The sequence below is a fragment of the Pleurodeles waltl genome, chromosome 3_1 (assembly GCF_031143425.1).
Source record: "Pleurodeles waltl isolate 20211129_DDA chromosome 3_1, aPleWal1.hap1.20221129, whole genome shotgun sequence".
NCBI classification, from domain to species: domain Eukaryota; kingdom Metazoa; phylum Chordata; class Amphibia; order Caudata; family Salamandridae; genus Pleurodeles; species Pleurodeles waltl.
In genome coordinates, this window is record NC_090440.1 from 446,792,482 (window position 1) to 446,814,409 (window position 21,928).

Genomic DNA, 21,928 nt, shown 5'->3' on the forward strand with positions numbered 1-21,928 from the left:
AGTCGTACATGCAGGTAGTGAACTGTTGAATAGAAAGAGTATTCTCTATTGGAGGGATTAAGTTTGCACCAACAATCCGTTAATTGCCAGTGTTTTTACCACTGCTGGAAGTGCAGTGCTGTTTTATGGGTTACGGATTGTGACAATGGTGGGTGCGATCTATCCATTGCAGTATCCATTACACAATTAAAGTCTCCTCCTATTAACGTAGTATTAGTGAGAAGCGTGCTCATGATCAGTGATAATTTGTTCAGGAATCTTCCATGTTCGTGATTTGGGGCGTATAGTCCTGCAAGAGTTACCTCTCTCCCGTCCAATCTACCAGAAATCACTACATATCTCCCCTCAGTGTCGATCAAGGTATGGAGAACCTGTAATGGGACGCCTGGTCTGATCCATATCAACACTCCCCTTGCAAACGCTGAGTGGGTAGTGGCAAATATTTGTCCCCTCCAGCGCTTTTTCAAGGCCTTGATCTCCTGTTCCAACAAGTGAGTTTCTTGTAAGATAGCTATGTGCACTCCCCTTTGTTTAAGATAGCTGTGAACCTTGTACCTCTTGGACATGTTATTTAGTCCCCTGACATTCCATGTGATTATCTTGTATTCTGTGGTCATAGTTTAAGGAGGGGTGTAGAGGCGGTCCGCTAACACCGCTCTATTACTACTACTGGACATACCTATTGAGTTTCGTAATCTAAGGTGTGAACCGTTTGGACTGCGAGATAGATGTGCCTGATAATCCCTGAAAACAACACAACCAAAATCAAACCCCCTTTGTAACTCCCTCTCCCCAGGACCGGTACCTACAACTCTCCCCGTCCAAACCATTACAACTATTGTAATCTTAATTATCAACCTATTGGAGGGAGGCGGGCCAGAGACCAAGAGGCAGCGCCCCGGACCCTTCCCCAGGCCCGATCATGTGTAATGTGCCGGTTAAGAAATTACTTCTAGATTCCTATCGCTCTATATTCACGGTTGGGGTCTATCAATATCCCTAAACAGATTGAGGTTCCCCCACAATTGTCCGCTCACTTGCCAACTCGTTCTTTTAGTGAGGTCATGTAATCTCGTCCGCTGTTCCTGGGGTGATCAAAGGCAAGCCGACGTGAGTGTCCTGTGAGGATATTGAGGAATGTTCGCAGTTTGAGTCAGCATCTGATGCAGCATCTGGTGTCCGGTGTGTATGGAAGTCTCCCACGCTTAACGCTGCTGCTGTTTCCACCGCATTACGCATCTCCTGTTGTGACTGACGTTTCGATGGAGCCGCTTCTGTCGTCTTCTTCCGTGATCTGCTACGTTTCTTCCCGGGGTTTCGGAATGTCCTGTCGCGGGTTGCTCTACAGTGGATGTTCAGCGATTCAAGCCATTCCATCGCCAGCTGAGGTGTGAGAAAAAAATGGGTTCTGTTATCGTATTCCACTCGGAGTTTTGCCGGAAAGAGCATGGCATATTTTATACCATGCTCACGCATGGTTCGTTTTACTGCGATGTAGGATGCCCTTTGCGCCTGTGTTTCTCTCGTAAAGTCTGGGAATATCATAACCTTTTGGCCGTCAATTTGAATCTCTCCTAGCTGGCGGGATTGCGACAGTACGTAGTCTCTATCTTTGTGGTGGAGTAATCTAGCGAATATTGGCCGTGGCCTGACTCCCGGCAGAGGCGGTCCGCCAGGGATCCTGTGGGCTCGTTCCACTGCAAAAAACGGTGAGAAGCCTTCTGATGCTATTGTGTCCCTAAGCCACTGTTCCAGGAATACTTCTGTATTAGCTGCGGAGGCCTCCGCCCCCTCCGGGACCCCCACCAATCTGATATTGTTCCGTCGGGCTCGGTTTTCTGCATCCTCTGTCCTTGCCTCCAATGTTTTCAGCCAGATGGTCAGGTCTTTAATTTCTGAGGATGAGTCTTTGTGCGCCGCTAATACCCCTGTCAGGGTAGTCTCATGCAAACCCACCGTTTCCTTTAATTTACGGTGGTCGTCTGTCAAAAGGGAAAGATCTGCGGTGAGGTTATCGATTTTACATTCAAGCGCTTCCCGGGAGTCTTTAATGGCCAGCAGCACAGTGTCCAGAGTTGTTTCTTGTTGTTCGTGACCTGTATGCGATTCTCTGGTGGGCGTTGGGGGTGGATTCTCAGTGTGCGAGGAGTCCCCCGCTGGTGATTTGTCTTGTTTTTTTGGTTTTACCATTGTAACAGGTCTCAGATGCTTCTCCTCAATTTTTTAAACCTTCGGTCGTTATTATGGCAGGGTTTATGCTTTGGGCCTGGATTGTGGCACTACGCTGCGTCAGCTGATGTTCCGCTTTGTACTGTTACTCTCGTCATTATTGGCAAAAGTGTCCTTTGCGCCCTTCAATGGATGGTGTGGGAGATCTCACCTCCACAGGACCTTCGTATCCCCTCAGCCGAGGCGAAATTGTCAGGGGGAGTTTTTTGGGCGATCACTGCCCCAAAGTGGAGCGCTGCGGTTCCTACTTGTGCTATATGTTCTCCGATCGCTTCTCTACAATTTTTAAGACCTCCGATCGTTATTATGGCAGGATTTAAGCTTCGGGCCTGGATTGCGGCCTGAGGGCGCCGCCCTACTCCGCATTCGCTGATGTTCCGCTTCGTAATGTTGTTCTCTCCGTTGGTGGCAAAGGTGTCTGAGCCCCTTGTGTCCCTCGACAGACGGCGCGAGGGTCCTCACCTCCACGAGACTTTCTCAGTCGAGGGCCGCAGCCGCAGTGAGCTCACTGTTCTGTCGCGGCTGCCATTTTGGGTTGCGGCAGCCGCAAAGTTTTCGGGGGGAGTTTTTCGGGCGATATCTGCTCCAGGATGGAGCGCCACGGTTCCTACTTGTGCTGTCTATTCTCCGATCGCTCCTCTTCAATCCCCAAGACCTCTGGTTGTCACTATGTCAGGATTTAAACTTCGGGCTTGGAATGTGGCCCGAAGTCGCCACATTATGCTGCATTTGCTGATGTTCCACTTCGTACTGTTGCCCTCGTTGTTTGTGGTGAAAGTGTCTGAGCCCCGTGTCCTCCAACAAATGGTGTGGGGGCCCCCACCTCTACAGGACCTTCATATTCTCTCAGCTGCGGGCCGCTGCTGCAACGGGTTCACTGCTCTGTCGCGGCCGCCATTTTGGGTCACGGCTGCCGCAAAGTTGTCAGGGGGAGTTTTCCGGGTAAACTCTGCCCCAAAGTGGATCGCCGCGGTCTCTACTCGTGCTGTATATTCTCCGATCACTTCTCTTCAGTTTTTAAGACCTCCGGTCATTATTATGGCAGGACTTAAGCTTCGGGCCTGGATTATGGTCCGGGAGCGCTGCTCTACGCGTGCAGCTCCATTGGTCCCAGGCCACTCCCCCCTTCCAGGTGGAGCATGGCGTAGAAAAGCATTGGGAAGACCTGCAGTTTCGGTTTCATGGTGGCATGGATCTTCTCTGTGTCTCTAATGGTGAGTTTTGATCTTCTGTGTTGTGTTTCCACCCCGGAAATCATGGTGGTGTGCTGAGTCAAAATATGGTGGGCTGTAACTTGTCTTCTGCCTTGCTGTTGATGGGTACAGCCTTGGTCAGTGGTGTTGACGCCCTGGCATTTGGTGCGGTACATTGGCTGTCAATGGGAGTTATCACTGCCATTGACATAATTTGGCAGTAGTTACCGCCAGCCTGTTGGCGGTATTACTGCCACTTTATCTCTCACTGCCAATGTCATAATGACCACCTATGTATGGTGGGGGGCAGTTATAGTTAGATAGATAGACAGGCAGGTAGATAGATAGATAGATAGATAGATAGATAGATAGATAGATAGATAGATAGATAGATAGATAGATAGATAGATAGAGTTGTAATAGTGATTTGGTAATATAAATTAATTTTCAGTTACTTATAATTAAATATAATTCATTTAAAAAAATACAATTTAAAGCCGGATACTATATTGTTGCACATTTATAAGTTTGAGTAGGAGTAGTAACTAATTTTTTGGGCTCAGGGATGGGCAGTGTATGGGGTAGTATGGAGTGTTTCAATCCTGGTGAGTGGAGGGTTTACATATTAATTTCAAAACTGAATTTAATTGATAAAAAATTAAATTACAAGTTAAAGATATGTAATTAATTTAAATGATTTAAAATGTTATCTTAAAAAAATCAATAGATATGTACATATATACATGTGAATATACAATCCAGGGAAGCAGCGAAAATGGGGCTCACCATCCACGGCGGTGCAGGGCAAATGGAAGCCACCAATCATCAAAGCGGTTAATCCTTGGAAGAACAGCCTTTACTTCAGGGTGAGTTGTCAGGGGAAATGTATTTCTTTTGGCACTGGAGTGCTTTTTCTAAACAATGACACATGACATTCAGTCAGTGAATTTAAGTGCAATGTGTCAGAAAAGATCATAGAAAAGGGACACAAAACATTACTTCAGTAGGATGGCAGATGACAACACAGCTCAGAATTTTGACACAGTCCTGGTATGTCCCATATTCAACTTAGAAAGTGGACTGTTGCACGGCCACCAGCTAGAGCTGAAGGCATCCCCCCCTAGATCATTTGTGATCCATAAAAAAAGGAGATAGGATGGGATCAGAGTTTGACAGAGACAAAACAGCAACAGACTACCCTGTTTGAGAAATAGAAGGTCTGTCTGCCTCATTTAAAGTCAGTTGGAGTTTCAGTACGTCAACAATGGAGACTACTCTGTGATCACCAGCGAAATACATCTTGAAAAGCCCAACATAGACAGGCCAGCAGAGGCTTTTTGTCTGCCTACCCAATTGAGAGTGTGTAGACAAATGCCAAGTTTTCACTGTCCCTCTTGAGAGGCAGTGAAAAAAGCTAAATTATATCCATATCATGGGAAAACACTCTTATAGCGAGGGGGTAATTTCTTATTTCATTTTTCAAAAATGAAATCTCGCTTTGGGAATATGTTTTTGAAAATAAAATGGTGAAGGTCTGCTGTATCGCTCACTCATCTTAACAGAGCCATCCTTCAAACCTTCAATGCATTTACAGTAACGGCCATGATGGAAGTTCCTTAAAATGCAAGAGAAAGTTGGCAGGTGTAGAACCCTCACCATGGCAGGAGTAAAGTACTCTGCCATGTCAACTGTACATAATTTGTCACTGGGGACTTCAATCCACTTCAGTTTATGGCCCACTTTCTCACAATCATCAAAGTGTTTGTAATGACAGGTTGTCCCCATATTACGAAACTATGGCCCTCATTACAACATTGGTGGTAAATGCCGCTTACCGCCGTGCAGAAGACCGCCAACACACCACTGCAGCCACGGAATGCCTCCACAGCTATTACGACCCACATCAGAGAAACCGCCAAAATCTATACACCCACACAAGTCCGCCACACCAAAGGTCAGTGATAAACTGGCGATAACAAAACCTCCACCATCACAACAACAGGAATACACCCACACTATCTCGACCTACAAATCCACGCAGCGGTTTTAAAACCGCGGTATTCCATTGGCGGTACACACTGCCGCGCTCAAAATACACATACATTTACAAAACAATACCACGTTGGACAAATCGAAATACACACACCTGATACACATACACACAGCACACCCACACACCCAATACAATATAAAACACACACCCACATTACCCACAAACCCTTACTACCCAAAAATGTGAAGAAGGCCAGAGAGACAGCAAAGCAAAGACAACACCAGCATACTGAGGCACACAACACCATCACACATACACATCCACGCACAAAACACCACACACCCCTTAACATCACCCCACACATCACAACACACACCACCTCACACATCACCCACACCACCCCATGGCACCGCAAAGACACCCCAGGTTTTCTGAGGAGGAGCTCAGGGTCATGGTGGAGGAAATCATCTGGGTAGAGCCACAGCTATTCGGATCACAGGTGCAGCAAACCACCATAGCTAGGAAGATGGAGCTATGGCGAAGAATCGTGGACAGGGTCAACGCAGTGGGACAGCACCCAAGAAAACGGGAGGACATCAGGAAGAGGTGGAACGACCTACAGGGGAAGGTGCGTTCCGTGGTCTCAAGACACCACATTGCGGTTCAGAGGACTGGCGGCCAACCCCCACCTCTACCCCCACAACTAACAACATGGGAGGAGCAGGTCTTGGCTATACTACATCCTGAGGGCCTTGCAGGAGTAGCTGGAGGAATGGACTCTGGTAAGTCAAATCTTTAACTACTTCATCCCCCACCCTACCTGCATGCTATCACATACCCCTACCCTCGCCCTTATCCCCATCACTCCAACTCCTCACATATGTCCCACTATCACAAACCACCCATCCCAACACCAAGCCCTGCATGCAACCACAAAGCATGGACAGCCATCAACAATGCATGTGCACTACACATACTCATACAGACCCCTAAACAATTATCACACAAGGCCCTACACAGGGATGGAAGCACTGGGGTACAGGGTCACCCACCCATTGCACACCATGGCACACACAGATGCAATAATCATGCCTTTACACCCCTGCAGGACCCCTATCCAAAGTCACCGGACAGGAGGTTCCAGACATTTCCACTCACCCCACAGAAAAGGCCCACAGTGATGACAGCAGCTCTGTCCAACTAGATCTAGATGACCAGCTTGGCCCATCTAGGTCCTCAGGACAGTCGGTTCCCCTCATACTTGCACAGGCCACCACAGAGCCTCCCCACTCAGAAAACACCAGCACAGCGCCCACACAGTGGGCCCATACCTCTGTCCCCAGGACACGTCAAGCAGCAGTGTATCCACCACTACAGGGAACCCAGGCTAACCCACCACCCCAAGAACAGCAGGGATCTGGGGGCAGTGGTAGTGGGCACACGGTTCAGAGGACAGAAGCCTAGGAAAACCGGGGAACTGGGAGGGCTGCTGTGTGACAGGGGGAGGACAGGCCCAGGGAACCCACTCTCCACTAAGCCCTCTCCAACATCATGGGAGCCTACCATCATTCCCAGGAGACGATGGCAACGGTACTGGCCAAGTTTCAGGAGACCCAGCGGCTGCAGGAGGAACAGTATTTGGGGTTCAGTGAGGAACTCAAATCCATCAATACCACCCTGGGCACCATTGTAGGGGTGCTGAAGGACCTTGTGAACACCAGGAGGGACACTGCGACACAACAAGGGGCCCCTGACACTAGCCTGGACGATGAACTGCCCACCACCTCCGCCGGCGCTAGTGGACAGGAGCCCCGCCACAGGACCACCACACCAGCACCCCACCCCCTGCAGATGGAGAACCACCCCACAAGCAGTCCCTGAGATCCAGGACAAAGACAGAGAACAATGCCAAGACCCCCACCAAGAAATTAGTCCACCCTGATTGTCATCCTTCTGTCCCACTTTGTCACCCTGTCCATCCTTAAACTGCCCTAGCTCCACTTCCTATGCCCCTTTGGACAATGCACCTGTGAGACAAATAGACTGGACTCTGCCATGGACATTCCTCCACCATCACCCCTGACCATTTTACAACCCCCTCTACTAATGTGCACTTAAATAAACACCCTTGAATCACAAACCAATCTGGAGTCAGTCTGTGCTTTCAGAAATGTCTATTTGTTATAACTAAGGAAAATACCAATGTCCATTGTATTGTCAACATATCTGTGTCACACAGCTCTAGTCCATGAGGTAACATAGCAGAGGTCACACAGTGGGACCCACATCTGTGAAATCGAAAGGGAAAGTGACAAATCAGGGTCCACACACTGGGTGAAAGTGACAGAAAAATGAGAGTTTGAACAATTTGATCAGATGTAGGAGGCAGTGAGGTCTTCTTACCTGTGTCTCACTGGAAGTATTGATGGATCACGGTGTTTCTGTTGTCTATGTTCTCTTCTTCTGCCTCCTCTTCTTCACTGTCCACAGGCTCCACAGCTGCCACAACACCTCCTTCAGGACCATCCTCCTGCAGAAAAGGCACCTGTTGTCTCAAAGCCAAGTTGTGCAGCATACAGCAGGCTACGATGATCTGGCACACCTTCTTTGGTGAGTAGTATATGGAACCACCTGTCATATGGAGGCACCTGAACCTGGCCTTCAGGAGGCCAAAGGTCCTCTCTATAACCCTCCTAGTTCACCCATGTGCCTCATTGTAGCGTTCCTCTGCCCTTGTCCTGGGATTCCTCACTGGGGTAAGTAGCTATGACAGGTTGGGGTAGCCAGAGTAACCTGCAAATGTCAAAGGACAACTGTTAGACACACACTAACTCTTAGGGACAACCCCAGACCCAGACAACTATTCACACTGTATAGGGCCCATGTCCTCACCTAATAGCCACACACGCTGCCTCTGGAGTTGCCCCATCACATAAGGGATGCTGCTATTCCTTAGAATGTAAGCGTCATGCATTGAGCCAGGAAACTTGGCGTTCACATGGGAGATGTACTGGTCGGCCAAACACACCATCTGCACATTCATTGAATGGTAACTCTTCCAGTTTCTGTACACCTGTTCACTCCTGCGGGGGGTACCAAGGCCACATGTGTCCCGTCAATGGCACCTGTGAGGTTGGGGATATGTCCCAGGGCATAGAAGTCACCTTTCACTGTAGGCAAATCCTCCACCTGAGGGAACACGATGGAGCTGCGCAAGTGTTTCAGCAGGGCAGACAACACTCTGGACAATACGTTAGAGAACATTGGCTGGGACATGCCTGATGCAATGGCCACTGTTGCTTGAAAGAACCCACTTGCCAGGAAATGGAGTACTGACAGGACCTGCACTAGAGGGGGGATTCCTGTGGGATGGCAGATAGCTGACATCAGGTCTGGCTCCAACTGGGCACACAGTTCCTGGATTGCGGCACGATCAAGTCTGTAGGTGACTATTACTTATCGCTCTTCGATTGTCGACAGGTCCACCAGCGGTCTGTACACTGGAGGATGCCGCCATCTCCTCACCTGCCCCAGCGGACGTGCTCTATGGATGAGAACAGCGATCAGAGGGTCAGCCAACACTGAGGTACGAAATAAACAACTTTATTGCACACATTTGTCAATCCGCTATGTGCCTATCTTAGTGTGTATGCAAGGCCTAGATATGTGTGATGCATTTAGAATTCATGCCATGTGGCCCCCTGAAATGGTGGATGCCTGACCTGTAATGTGGGACAAGGGGATATGAGGTAACTGCGCTGGCATTGTACACTGTCGCGGTAGGCGGTCGAAGACCGCGGCGCAATCCTGCATTGGTTAACATTGGACCCTCAGGGTCCCAGGAGCCAATCACTATGTACGCCGGCGGTGACGGTACGCACTACCGCGGACGTGACGGCCATTTTCTCTCTGTTCACTCACTTCATACCTGATCTTCGACAGGAGAGGACCTATACTGCAAGTGCTGCTGTGACCTCAGTCTGGAAGCGACAATGGCTCAAGGGCCATTGCCTTCACATCGGAGGAGTTGGACAAACTAGTGGATGGGGTCCTCCCCAGTACACGCTACTCTACGGTCCTCCAGACAAACAGGTGAGTACACTGTGAGCATGCTGTATGGGCAATGCCTGTTTGGAGTGGTGTGGGTGGAAGATACAGGTGGGGGGGGTGAGGCCTGCATGAGCAGACGGTGAGTGTATGTGCATCAGGGCAAGGGTGGGAACGTGGGCCAATGACTGTGACGGTCCGGACGGTTATTGTTTTTCCTTTCCCCCTGTACAATTCCTGTAGGTCAGCGCCCACCAGAAGAAGGATATTTGGCGTGCCATCGCCTAGGACGTCCGGGCCCTGGGGGTCCACCACAGACGGAGCACCCACTGTCGTAAAAGATGGGAGGACATTTGCCGCTGGAGCAAGAAGACGGCGGAGGCCCAGCTGGGGATGGCCTTCCAACGTGGAGGGGTGCCCGTCGCACCATGACCCCCCTGATGTTCGGGATCCTGACGGTGGCGTATCTGGAGATGGATGCGCGCTTGAGGGCACCACAGCAGCCACAAGGGGGTAAGTACCGTCACATCCATCTAATTCAGCGCACATTGGAGGTGTCTTGGCGGGGGAGGTGGGCTGTGGGTTCTCCCAGGCCAGGGCGAGTTTTGTAGGCAAGGTCCTTTCGTGAGGCATGCTATGTGGCACCCTACCCAACCAGTGTTAAGAGCCTTCTACCACTAGTCAGGCTCCTGTGACTTCCATGTGTGCAGCAATCGGGCATAGGCCTTGTACCCCATGTCCCTGTCATTAATTAGGGAACTCTAAGTGCATGGTGTAGAGCAGAGGGCTGCTGTGTCTGTAGTGTCCACCAACGGTATCGGTATTGCATGCACTGAACATGCCTTTCTACTTTCTTTCCCCCCCTTTTTATGGTCTCACTGTTCTTGTGTGCATTAGCATCATCAGGTGGAGGAGCTGTGCCACCGGAGCAGGAGGGAGCTGCATCCCACATGGCCCTGGAGGGCGAGACTACAGACTTAGATTTCACCAGTGGGATGGAGGGTGAGGGGAGCTCCACGGCGGGCACAGGAGCTGAGACCAGCGACACGACTCCTCCTCTGATGGGAGTTCCCTTGCGGTAGCAGGCCCCTCTGTGCCCACCGCATCTACAGGTACAGCCACCACCCCCCTACCAGCACTGCCCTCCCAGCAGCCCCTCAGCGTGTGCCCCGTGGCCGCTCACCCAGGAGGGTGGGCACCTCCTTCGCCCCAGGCACCTCAGCCCCTGCCCCAGTCAGCCCTGCTGCCCTCAGCGAGGAGGCCATTGACCTCCTCAGATCCCTCACTGTTGGGCAGTCTACCATTCTGAATGCCATCCAGGGTGTAGAGAGGCAGTTGCAACAGAAAAATGCATACCTGGAGGGCATCCATTTTGGTCAGGCAGCCCAACAGCAAGCTTTTCAGTCTCTGGCCTCAGCACTGATGGCAGCCATTGTCCATGTGTCCAGCCTCCCCCTTCCAACTTCCTCCACCCAGACCAATCCCCAGTACCACAGCCTATCCCAAGTACACCATCAGATCAGCATGCACACACCTCAACACACAAGGGTAGCTCTTGCAAACATAAGCACCACACATCCCACAGGCACTCACATAAGCATCATACCCATGCAGACATACCAACAGCCTCTGCCTCCACTGTGTCCCCCTCCTCCACGTCTCCCTCGTCCCTCCCTGTTACGTCTCCACTCACACCTGCATGCACTGCATCTTCAGCCACTACGTCCATCACCAGCACACCCATCACCATTCACTGCTCACGTTCACTCACCACCCCCACTACCATTCACACATCCCCTATCCCCTGTGTTCCCTCCCAGTGTGTCTGTGAGCCCTCCTCCCAAACTACACAAACGTAGTCACACACCCACCCAACAGCCATCCACCTCAAAACAGCCTCCAGCCCATGCACCTTCACCCAAAGTGAGCAAACAAACACCTCCTACAACCACTACCTCTTCCTCCACTCCCAAACCCCCTCCATCTACCCGTCCCAGTGTGTCTAAAAAAGTTTTCCTATTAAACCTTGACCCCTTCCCTTCACCTCCCCCACCCCTTCCGTCCCCTAGGGCCCGCCTTTCTAGGTCCCAACCCAGCACCTCAGCCACCACATCACCGGGAGCAGTGATGCCAGCAGTAACCGGCTTCTGGAGTGCGCCAAGCAGCAGGGAAGCCAGTGTCCCAAAGAGCCAGGCCAAGGACATTCCCCCACCTCCAAAACAAAAGAAGTTGCCCACAGCCTGGAGGGAGAAGGCCAAAACACCTGCCACCAAGGGCTCAGCCAGGACAACAGTTGGGAGTGGCAAGACAGATGTGCCACCATCCAAGGTGGGGAAGGGCCAGAGAAAGAAAGGGAAGTCGCCGCCAACCTTCAGGGTGGACAAGACCGCCACCGCCACATGCACCGCCGCCACAGGCACCACCGCTCAGGACACCGCAGCCAGCAGCATGCTCAGTGAGCCCCCCACCAGCACCGCCGCCCAGGACACCGTTGTTAGCAGCACGCTCAGTGAGCCCCGCACCAGCACCGCCGCCCAGGACACTGCCGCCAGCAGCACGCTCAGTGAGCACCCCACCAGCACTGCCACTCAGGACACCACTGCCAGCAGCACGCTCAGTGAGCCCCCCACCAGCACCGCTGCCCAATGTGCGCTGCAAGCACCGCCGCTACTGAGGCCGCCGCCAGCACCGCCAGCGGCCACGCCACATCCTGTGCCAGTGACACCAGCGCAGACATGGCTGCCATCCCCAGTGGTCAGTCGTACGAGGCTGGTGGTCGGTTCCAGGAGCCCGGACAGCTTCCATGTTGCCCTCATTGTCAGTGGAGTGTCAGATCCACTACCTATGTCCTTGGCAGGATGAAGCACTCTGGGCACAAAGCCCCCTCCAGAACCAGTGGAGAGATACATCCACTACCTCTGTCCTTGGCAGGATGAAGCACTCTGGGCAAAAAGCCCCCTCCAGAACCAGTGGAGAATGACATCCACTACCTCTGTCCTTGGCAGGATGAAGCACTCTGGGCACAAATCCCCCTCCAGAACCAGTGGAGAATGACATCCACTTCCTCTGTCCTTGGCAGGATGAAGCACTCTGGGCACAAAGCCCCCTCCAGAACCAGTGGAGAATGACATCCACCAGAACCAGTGTAGAATGACATCCACTACCTCTGTCCTTGGCAGGATGAAGCACTCTGGGCACAAAGCCCCTCCAGACCCAGTGGAGAATGACATCCAGTACCTCTGTCCTTGGCAGGATGAAGCACTCTGGGCTCAAAGCCCCTTCCAGAACCAGTGGAGAATGACATCCACTACCTCTGTCCTTGGCAGGATGAAGCACTCTGGGCACAAAGCCCCCTCCAGAACCAGTGGAGAATGACATCCACTACCTCTGTCCTTGGCAGGATGAAGCACTCTGGGCACAAAGCCCCCTCCAGAACCAGTGAAGAATGACATCCACTACCTCTGTCCTTGGCAGGATGAAGCACTCTGAGCACAAAGCCCCCTCCAGAACCAGTGGAGACTGTTATCCACTTGAGAGACTGTGGCTTTGCACTCCCCAGGATAAAGCAGTGGGCAACCCACCCCCTGTAGAGACTTGTGAGACTGTGGCTTTGCACTCCCCAGGATTGAACAGTGGGCAAACCACTCACTGTAGAGGCTTGTGAGACTGTGGCTTTGCACTCTCCAGGATTGAACAGGGGGCAACCCACCCACTGGAGAGACTTGAGAGACTGTGGCTTTGCACTCCCCAGGATAAATCAGTGGGCAACCCACCCACTGGGGAGACTTGAGAGACTGTGGCTTTGCACTCCCCAGGATAAAGCAGTGGGAACCCACCCACTGGAGAGACTTGAGAGACTGTGGCTTTGCACTCCCCAGGATAAATCAGTGGGCAAACCGCCCACTGGAGAGACGTGAGAGACTGTGGCTTTGCACTCCCCAGGATAAAGCAGTGGGCAACCCACCCACTGGAGAGACTTTAGAGACTGTGGCTTTGCACTCCCTAGGATAAATCAGTGGGCAAACCACCCACTGGAGAGTCTTGAGAGACTGTGGCTTTGCACTCCCCAGGATAAAGCAGTGGGCATCGAGCCCCCTCATAGAGCTGGCGTTGTGCACTCATCCGGCTGAGGTGCCCCCCCTTCCCTTCCCCCTGAGATGTCTGTTTTATTTCGATCTGATGCCCCTGCAGTGTTCTGTCTATTTGGATCGGGTATTGAGTGTGGGCCTCACCCATACATTTTGGGCCCAGTGGTCCATGTAGGACTATGTAGGTGCAGTACATGGACTTGAATTCTTTGTGTACATATTTGTTAATAGTGTATATATATTTTTGACTAATGGATCTTTCCTGATTACAATCGTTCACCTCATTTCCTTTTGTCCTTGCGTTCTTCCAGGGGGCTTGGGGGTGTAAATGTAATGTTTCAGCATGTATTGGTGTGTGTGTTGTGTGTGAGGGTGGGAGTGGGGGGTTTGCGTGTGTGTGTCACTCTCTTTCCCCCCCCCTGTGTCATAGGTGCAGTACTCACCATGGTTGTCTCCGCCGTCGGTCATGCTCCTGGTAGAGGAGCAGGAAGACAATCGCAGGTAGAATTTGGATTTCCGGCTCCATGGCGTCCTGGTTCCTCGTGGGGTGTGTAGAGGTGAGAGTTTTCCCTTCCAAGTCCAGTTTCTGCCATGTTTTTGTTTGCGTTGAATCCGCCCCAGAAAAGGTGGCGGATTGGCCAGTAATAATGGCGTGAGCGGTACATTGTCTTCCACCCGTCTGTTGGCGGTGACCGCCATACTGTTTGTTTGTACCGCCGTGGCGGTCGAAGTGTTGAAGTGGCTGTCTATGTTGGCGGTTTCCACCGCAGTCATAATTCCATTTTTTTTACCGCCGGCCTGTTTGCGGTCTTATCGCCTCTTTAACACCGACCGCCAGGGTTGTAATGAGGGCCTATGTCTTGATGAAAGGCAGCTCAGACTGTCAAAGATTAATGACTGATGATAAGTTACGCAGAGGAGGAAGAAACAATCCTCCTGTGAAAATAATGGAAAAGTCAGTCAAGCAACATCATGAGGTTCATTATCTGAAAAGTTTGATCAAATCTAGATTGCGGGAGCAGCACTGGGGATCTCACATGAAGAGAATAGTAGAAACTGTGGTGGTAGGTGTAAATTGTGCTCACAAAGACAAGATATAGTTGTTAGGTAAGTTCATTTATTACCAGGGCAACAGTGATAAAAGCTTGGAATGGGTATTGTTGAACCATCTTAGCTGCTACAGCTTCCAGCAAAATTTATTTTAGTTCTGTTTAACTATTGAACTAATTAGGCCTCAACTAAATGTCTGAGTTCATTAACAGGTCAAACTGTGATTGACTGACTGTTTTATGAAATAAGACATTTCTAGGGAAGCTGTATAAATAGTTGCAATGACTGACAATCTCCTCAGGAGATGTGTGAGTTTCTAAGAGGCTATAAATTTACTATCAGCTCATGACACTGTATTTACCTCAAGCCAGTGTGTTAGCAGAAGTTACTAACTATGTGGCAAAGAGTTGTGTTCATGGGGCATTGCAGAATAAGTTGTCCTTAATAGAGATCCTGATAGAGAAATTGTGGGCTATTTGGACTACCAAAGCAAAGTGTCACAGGCATTTCAACTTTTGAAGGTTTGAAGGGGAGGAAGGTGGTAAGTAAACTAAATCTGAAGTGGTTGACTTTAAGAAAGACAGTCACTGTCTTGAGTCAATTGAAAAAGAGGTGTGGTTGATAGAACATCAGAAAGAGTATGAGATGTATTATGATCACTCTTGCAGGATGAAGAAAAGAATGTGAGATTGAGAGTCTAAGTGTTGGTGAAAATGCCCAAGTTTTCAAGAAAAGGTGATATGCGGTATTTGTCAGATATAAGATTAGGCAGGTAAAAGGAATGAGGTAGGTCTCAACACTAGTGATATTTGGAGCATGTCAGATCTCAAAAGAACCTTAAGGGCTGGATGGACTACCCTTTACTAACAGGTAATGTCCCTTGGAGGAATTTTTATGTGTCCATCCAGTTAGGGCAAAGAAGGGTCAAGAACTGATAAAGGGCTATGTGTAAAATTGACTTGACTTTGTCAGGTGGACCGTAAACACCTACACATTGCTCAGTTTGAAAAGTTCATCTTTTCGACCAGTTTGCCTATGAGCTTAGAGACTGCAATGGTTTCCTGTCTTAGTGGTGTCTATCTGCTACTTCCAATAAAACGTGTGGCCATCCTAAAAGTCTTGTGCCACCTGTGTCTGCAGACTCAACACAAAACCAGCAACCCTGCTCGCTGAAGTGCTTACCAGAGATTGCACAAGAAATGATAAAGGACTCTTCCCAAGCTGCATCTAGGTGAAGTAATACATCAACTTTAGACAGCTGTATTACCTGACAATTGCAATTAAGGGAAGGCTGAAATAATTTAAATGACTTTTGAAGTCTGAGTGACTTCATCCAACAGCAGGCTCATTCTATACAATCTGTAGGACACTTATATAAATGCCCTTAACCAGACAGTATATTACAAAAATGTTGGTCCTCACAGGGTAACTGTAGCCCTTAACTCCCTCTGCAGTATTTTATAAATCTCTCAACCCAAACAGATTGTTATTCAGACAATTTATTACATTTATAATTCAATGTTGGTTCACAATCAGAATGCATTACATTAATTGTATGAAGGTGCTCCTAAAATAGCGGCGCAGTGAAAGTGTACCAGTGTTCTGTACAATAGTTACACAAATGTGGCTAAAAATCATCAAAGATGATCCAGGTGTCAAGAAGCCACTTTTCCATTTATAAATGTAGTCCACATTAAACATTTGTTGATGTTTCGATCTAACCTAACGATTCAGTATCAGGACACAGGCCCTCATTCTGAACCTCGCGGTTTGTAACCGCCAGGGCAGAGGGCAGAGGAAGCACCGCCAACAGGCTGGCGGTGCTTCCGGGGCAATTCTGACCGCGGCGGTAAAGCTGCGGTCAGAAAAGGGGAACCGGCGGTTTCCCGCCGGTTTTCCCCTGCCCCAGGGAATCCTCCATGGCGGCGCTCATGGGGATTCCGACCCCCTTCCCGCCAGCCTGTTCCTGGCGGTTTACACTGCCAGGAAGAGGCTGGCGGGAACGGGTGTCGTGGGGCATGGGCACTGCAGGGGCCCCCTAAAGGGGCCCCATTAAGATTTTCAGTGTCTGCAAAGCAGACACTGAAAATCGCGACGGGTGCAACTGCACCCGTCGCACCCCAGCAAATACGCCGGCTCCATTCGGAGCCGGCTTCATCTTTGCTGGGGCTTTCCCGCTGGGCCGGTGGGCGATCTTTTGAAGATCGCCCGCCGGCCCAGCGGGAAAGTTAGAATGCTCCCCGCGGTCATTTGACCGCGAGGCGGTGTTTGGGCGGTTTCTGCCCGCCGCCCGCCGGGGTCGGAATGACCCCCACAGTGTTTGTTGTAGGTAGCACCAATTAATCTCAAATGAGAACTGATATGAGTTGAGAAACTGTCTCAGGGCAGCAGGGTACCCCTTCTATCTCAGTCAATGTGAAGAATCCCAGTTTCTATGGTGAAATAGAGTCACTTCTAAATTGGAGTTTTCTGATTTCTGACAGCCATTACATCAAGGCATATCTCATACCACAGTTGTTAGAAATGGGGTCTTTGGTTGACAGTCAGGTTACCCCCTGTTCAAGCAAGGACCCTCACTCTAGTTAGGATAAAAGAGAATCACCCTCAGCTAACCCCTGCTTACCCCCTTGGTAGCTTGGCAGAGCAGTAGGCTTAACCTCAGAGTGCTGGGCGTAAAGTATTTGTACCAACACACACAGTAACTTAATGAAAACACTACAAAATGACACAACACCAGTTTAGAAAAATAGGAAATATTTATCTAGACAAAACAAGACCAAAACGACAAAAATCCAACATACACAAGTCAAGTTATGATTTTTTAAAGGTTTAAAATAAAAAGAGTCTTTAGGTAGTTGTAACAACACACTAGCGCTGCTAGCGTGTAAATGTACCTGGTTTGCTTCAAAAATAACCCCGCACGGGCGGTGTGCGTCGAAAGTAACCCTGCACGGCTGTGTGCGTCAAAAACAACTCGGCACAGCGGTGCGTGTTGAAAAAGCCAGCCACACGACGATCCGAAAGTCCCGCGGCGCAGGGTGCGATCTCTCAGCCTCCGTCAGCGATGCTGCGCGTCGTTTCTCCTGCTCCGGGCGTCGGTTTTTCGGTCGCGTTTCCTGCGGCGTCGTTTCTCAGCTGCGGAACCGGCGTCGCGTCGTTTTCTCAGTCGCGATCGGATTCGCGTCGATCTTTTCTCCGCACGGCGCTCGGTGCGTGTATTTTTGTCCTTAGGCTGCCAGCCTCTCCTTTCAGGGTCCCAGGGACTGGAAGGGCACCACAGAGCAGAGTAGGGGTCTCTCCAGAGACTCCAGGTGCTGGCAGGAAGAAGTCTTTGCTATCCCTGAGACTTCAACAACAGGAGGCAAGCTCTACATCAAGCCCTTGGAGATTTCTTCTTCAAGATGGAAGGCACACAAAGTCCAGTCTTTGCCCTCTTACTCTGGCAGAAGCAGCACTGCAGGAAAGCTCCACAAAGCACAGTCACAGGCAGGGCAGCACGTTTTCCTCAGCTATCAGCTCTTCTCCAGGCAGAGGTTCCTCTTGGTTCCAGAAGTGTTTCTCGAGTTTGTAAGTTTGGGTGCCCTTCTTATACCCATTTTAGTCTTTGAAGTCACCTTCCTTCAAAGGGGGCTCACACCTTCTTGTGAAATCCTGCCTTGCCCAGGCAAGGCCTCAGACACACACCAGGGGGTTGGAGACAGCATTGTCAGAGGCAGGCACAGTCCTTTCAGATGAGAGTGACCACTCCACCCCTCCCTCCTAGCAGAGATGGCTAATCAGGAAATGCAGATTACACCCCAGCTCCCTTTGTGTCACTGTCTGGTGTGAGGTGAAAAACAACCCAACTGTCAAACTGACCCAGACAGGGAATCCACAAACAAGGCAGAGTCACAGAATGGTTTAAGCAAGAAAATGCTCACTTTCTAAAAGTGGCATTTCCAAACTCACAATCGTAAAATCAACTTTACTAAAAGATGTATTTTTAAATTGTGAGTTCAGGGATCCCAAACTCCACATGTCCATCTACTCTCTAGGGGAATCTACACTTTAATCATATTTAAAGGTAGCCCCCATATTATCCTATGAGAGAGACAGACCTTGCAACAGTGAAAACGAAATTGGCAGTATTTCACTGTTAGGACATATAAACCACATTACTATATGTCCTACCTTATCCATACACTGCACCCTGCCCTTGGGGCTACCTAGGGCCTACCTTAGGGGTGCCTTACATGTAAGGAAAGGGAAGGTTTAGACCTGGCAAGTGGGTACACTTGCCAAGTCGAATTTACAGTGTAAAATTACACATACAGACACTGCAGTGGCAGGTCTGAGACATGATTACAGAGCTACTTATGTGGGTGGCACAACCAGTGCTGCAGGCCCACTAGTAGCATTTGATTTACAGGCCCTGGCACCTCTAGTGCACCTTACTAGGGACTTACTAGTAAATCAAATATGCCAATCATGGATAAACCACTTACACACAATTTAAACAGGAGAGCATATGCACTTTAGCACTGGTTAGCAATGGTAAAGTGCTCAGAGTTGAAAAGCCAACAGCAACATGTCAGAAAAAAATAGGAGGCAGGAGGCGAAAAAAGACTGGGGATGACCCTGCATAAGCAAAAGTCCAACACGACCCCCTACCAGCCTAAAGCCAGGGGAGAACAATCAATACCTTGATGTACTTCCCTGATTGGGGCGATAGAACAGGGACCCAGGCCCACAACAGCAGGGGCATGTTCCAGTTCTACGCCTTCCTGACTCCAGTTGGATCCCTCTGTCCATACTCTCAGGGCCCACTAAGCTAACCCATGGGGAACCCTTCTCCACATCTACAGACACCATCTGTGCAACACCTAACTTTACTTTGCTCACAGATGTATGGCAATGGGCAGATAGTACCACCAGGGCCAACACAGTGGTGTTGCCCACTCCACCCCCGGGGTGTGACTCTCGTCCTCCCCCCCCCAGGGGCAACTCTGTCCACCAGGACAGCAAGCCACAGTGGCCCCAGACAACTGTCAGGGATGAAAGCCCGACCTCAGGCCTCTCTAACCACTGTGACTGTGGAGAGTGGGGGGTGGTAGCCCCAGGTGCCTGGCACCCTTTGACCACTCTCTCTTCCACCAGGTCAGGGATGTTAACCTGACCCTGGTCCTCTCCTCTGGGGCTCTGTAACCTCCCTGCAGAAGCGGCACCCCCAGAGTCAAAAACTGTCAGGGTGCTTGTAGAAGCAGTCCTGCACAATTCTTCCACCAGTGCAGGGATGTTAACCTGCAACTGATCCTCCAACCTGGGGTCTGTACCTTCAGGTTGGACCAGGGCCAGGGGTGAGGCTTCCCTCCCCCTGCCCTCTCTTCTGGGGTCCTGAACCACCCAACTAGGAGTGACCCCCCCAGAAGACAACATGGTAGGGGCACTGTTAGCAGTAGCCCCTCCCTCCAGGTCAGGGGGGACACCCTTAACCTGGCCTCCCAATCCAGGGTCTGTACCCACAGACTGGATCACTGCCTGGCAAACCAGGGCTTCCTGGGGAGCATACCTACCCCCTACCAGGTCAGAGTTTACCCTCTGAGCCTGGTCATCCAACCTAGGGTCACCACCCTGCGGTTGAACCACTGCCTGGCACACCAGGACTTCCTTGGGAGCACACTTACCCCCCATCAGGTCAGAGTTTACCACCTGAACCTGATCATTCAACCCAGAGTCACCACCCTGCGGTTGACCCATTGCCTGGCACAGCAGGAATTCCAGGGGGGCACACTTACCCCCCTCAAGGGACACACTGTCCCGAAGGGCCACACAAGAGTCTGGCTGGCGCAGGTCCCCTGACCTCTGCCCATCTGACAGAGTCTGGATTCCCCCCAACCCAGAAATGGTCTCACCAAGGTCATTCATGGGGGGCTCTGCTCTCAGAGCTGACCCCTGACCCTCCAGGTTCTCCACTGGGGTCCGCAACCCCCTCTCAACCCTCTGTCTGGACTTCTGCACCCCCTCACTAGGAGTGGTACTGCCAGACACCAGAACTGGTGGGACGCTGGCTACAGCCGCCCCCCCAAGTTCTCCTGACACTGTGGGGTCTCCCTCAACAGATGGCCCTATGGTACAGGCTAGGCTCCCCTCCTGGTGTTCCCGCAGGGAACCCTCCAGGACCTGGGACCGGATCTCGGGCACCTTGGGCCTCAACCCATCCCCATTCTCTCTCCTCTGAGACTGGACATGGGGTCCCTTACCCATCCCACTACACTGGGACCTACCTGGGACACTACAATCCTTCCCTACCTCACCTGGTTGGGAACTACCTAGACCACTCCTCTCAGGAGCACCCCCAAATGCCTCTTCAGACTCTCTGGTACTCACCCAGAAGTCTGCCTCCATTGTAAGCTCCCTGGGGTCAGAGAACTCACACTCCACCTGGTGTTGGCATAGCTCTGGAAAATAAGGACTAGACATATGCTCTCCAGCAATTACATCACTCAGCCCCTCACATGAATTAACCAAAGTACCCTTCACCCAACCATCCAGTGACTCTGCTTTGGAAAAGCACCCCACATCACCCTCCTGAGACTGGTGAGACAGTACCTGACTGTCCCTGACACTCAACCCACACTCTTCTGGGATGTCTTCACACTCCATAACCAGGACTTCTACCTGGGGGGAATCCCTCTCCCTGTCACTCTCAACTAGAGTCAGTAGAGTGTCCCTCCCACCAGTAGGAATATGACTCCCCATGCCAGTTCCCCAATCCACCTCAGGGACCCTGTGCATCACTGGAGCTACCTCATACCCCTGAACCTCCTGGCGTGTGTTAACTCCCTCCTTCAAGTAGGGCACCACCTCTCTGGGCATGTGCACTTCTGCAGCATCACTGGATATACAATTGTTGCTGCCACCATTCCAGCTGGACTCAGCCCTCATGACTTCCAGCTCTTTCAATTTAAGCTCGTAAGCATAAATCATTTTTTTAATCTCTAAGTTCCTCCTCCTTTCTTCCAACTCCCAATCGAGCTTTTTCAGCTCCCATTGGTACTCCCTCTCTGCCTGTCTGTCCTGTAACTCTTCAGGAGTCAGACCCTTGGGTGACACCCTGCCATCCCTCCTGGGGACCCTCCCCCCAGGCGTAACAGGTTCCTCCACTACACCACTGTGTATCCTCTGCACTTCCCCACCCATATTCTCCTCCTCTGTGTGCCCTCCAGCCTTCTTGATTGTCACCCAAGCCCTCTGTGCCTGTTGCAGCTCCCCCTCCCTGGTGGAGCTCTCAGTGGGACAGTCAAGATCTTTAAGGAACTGTTTCAATTGAGCAACTGAGTACTCCTTCA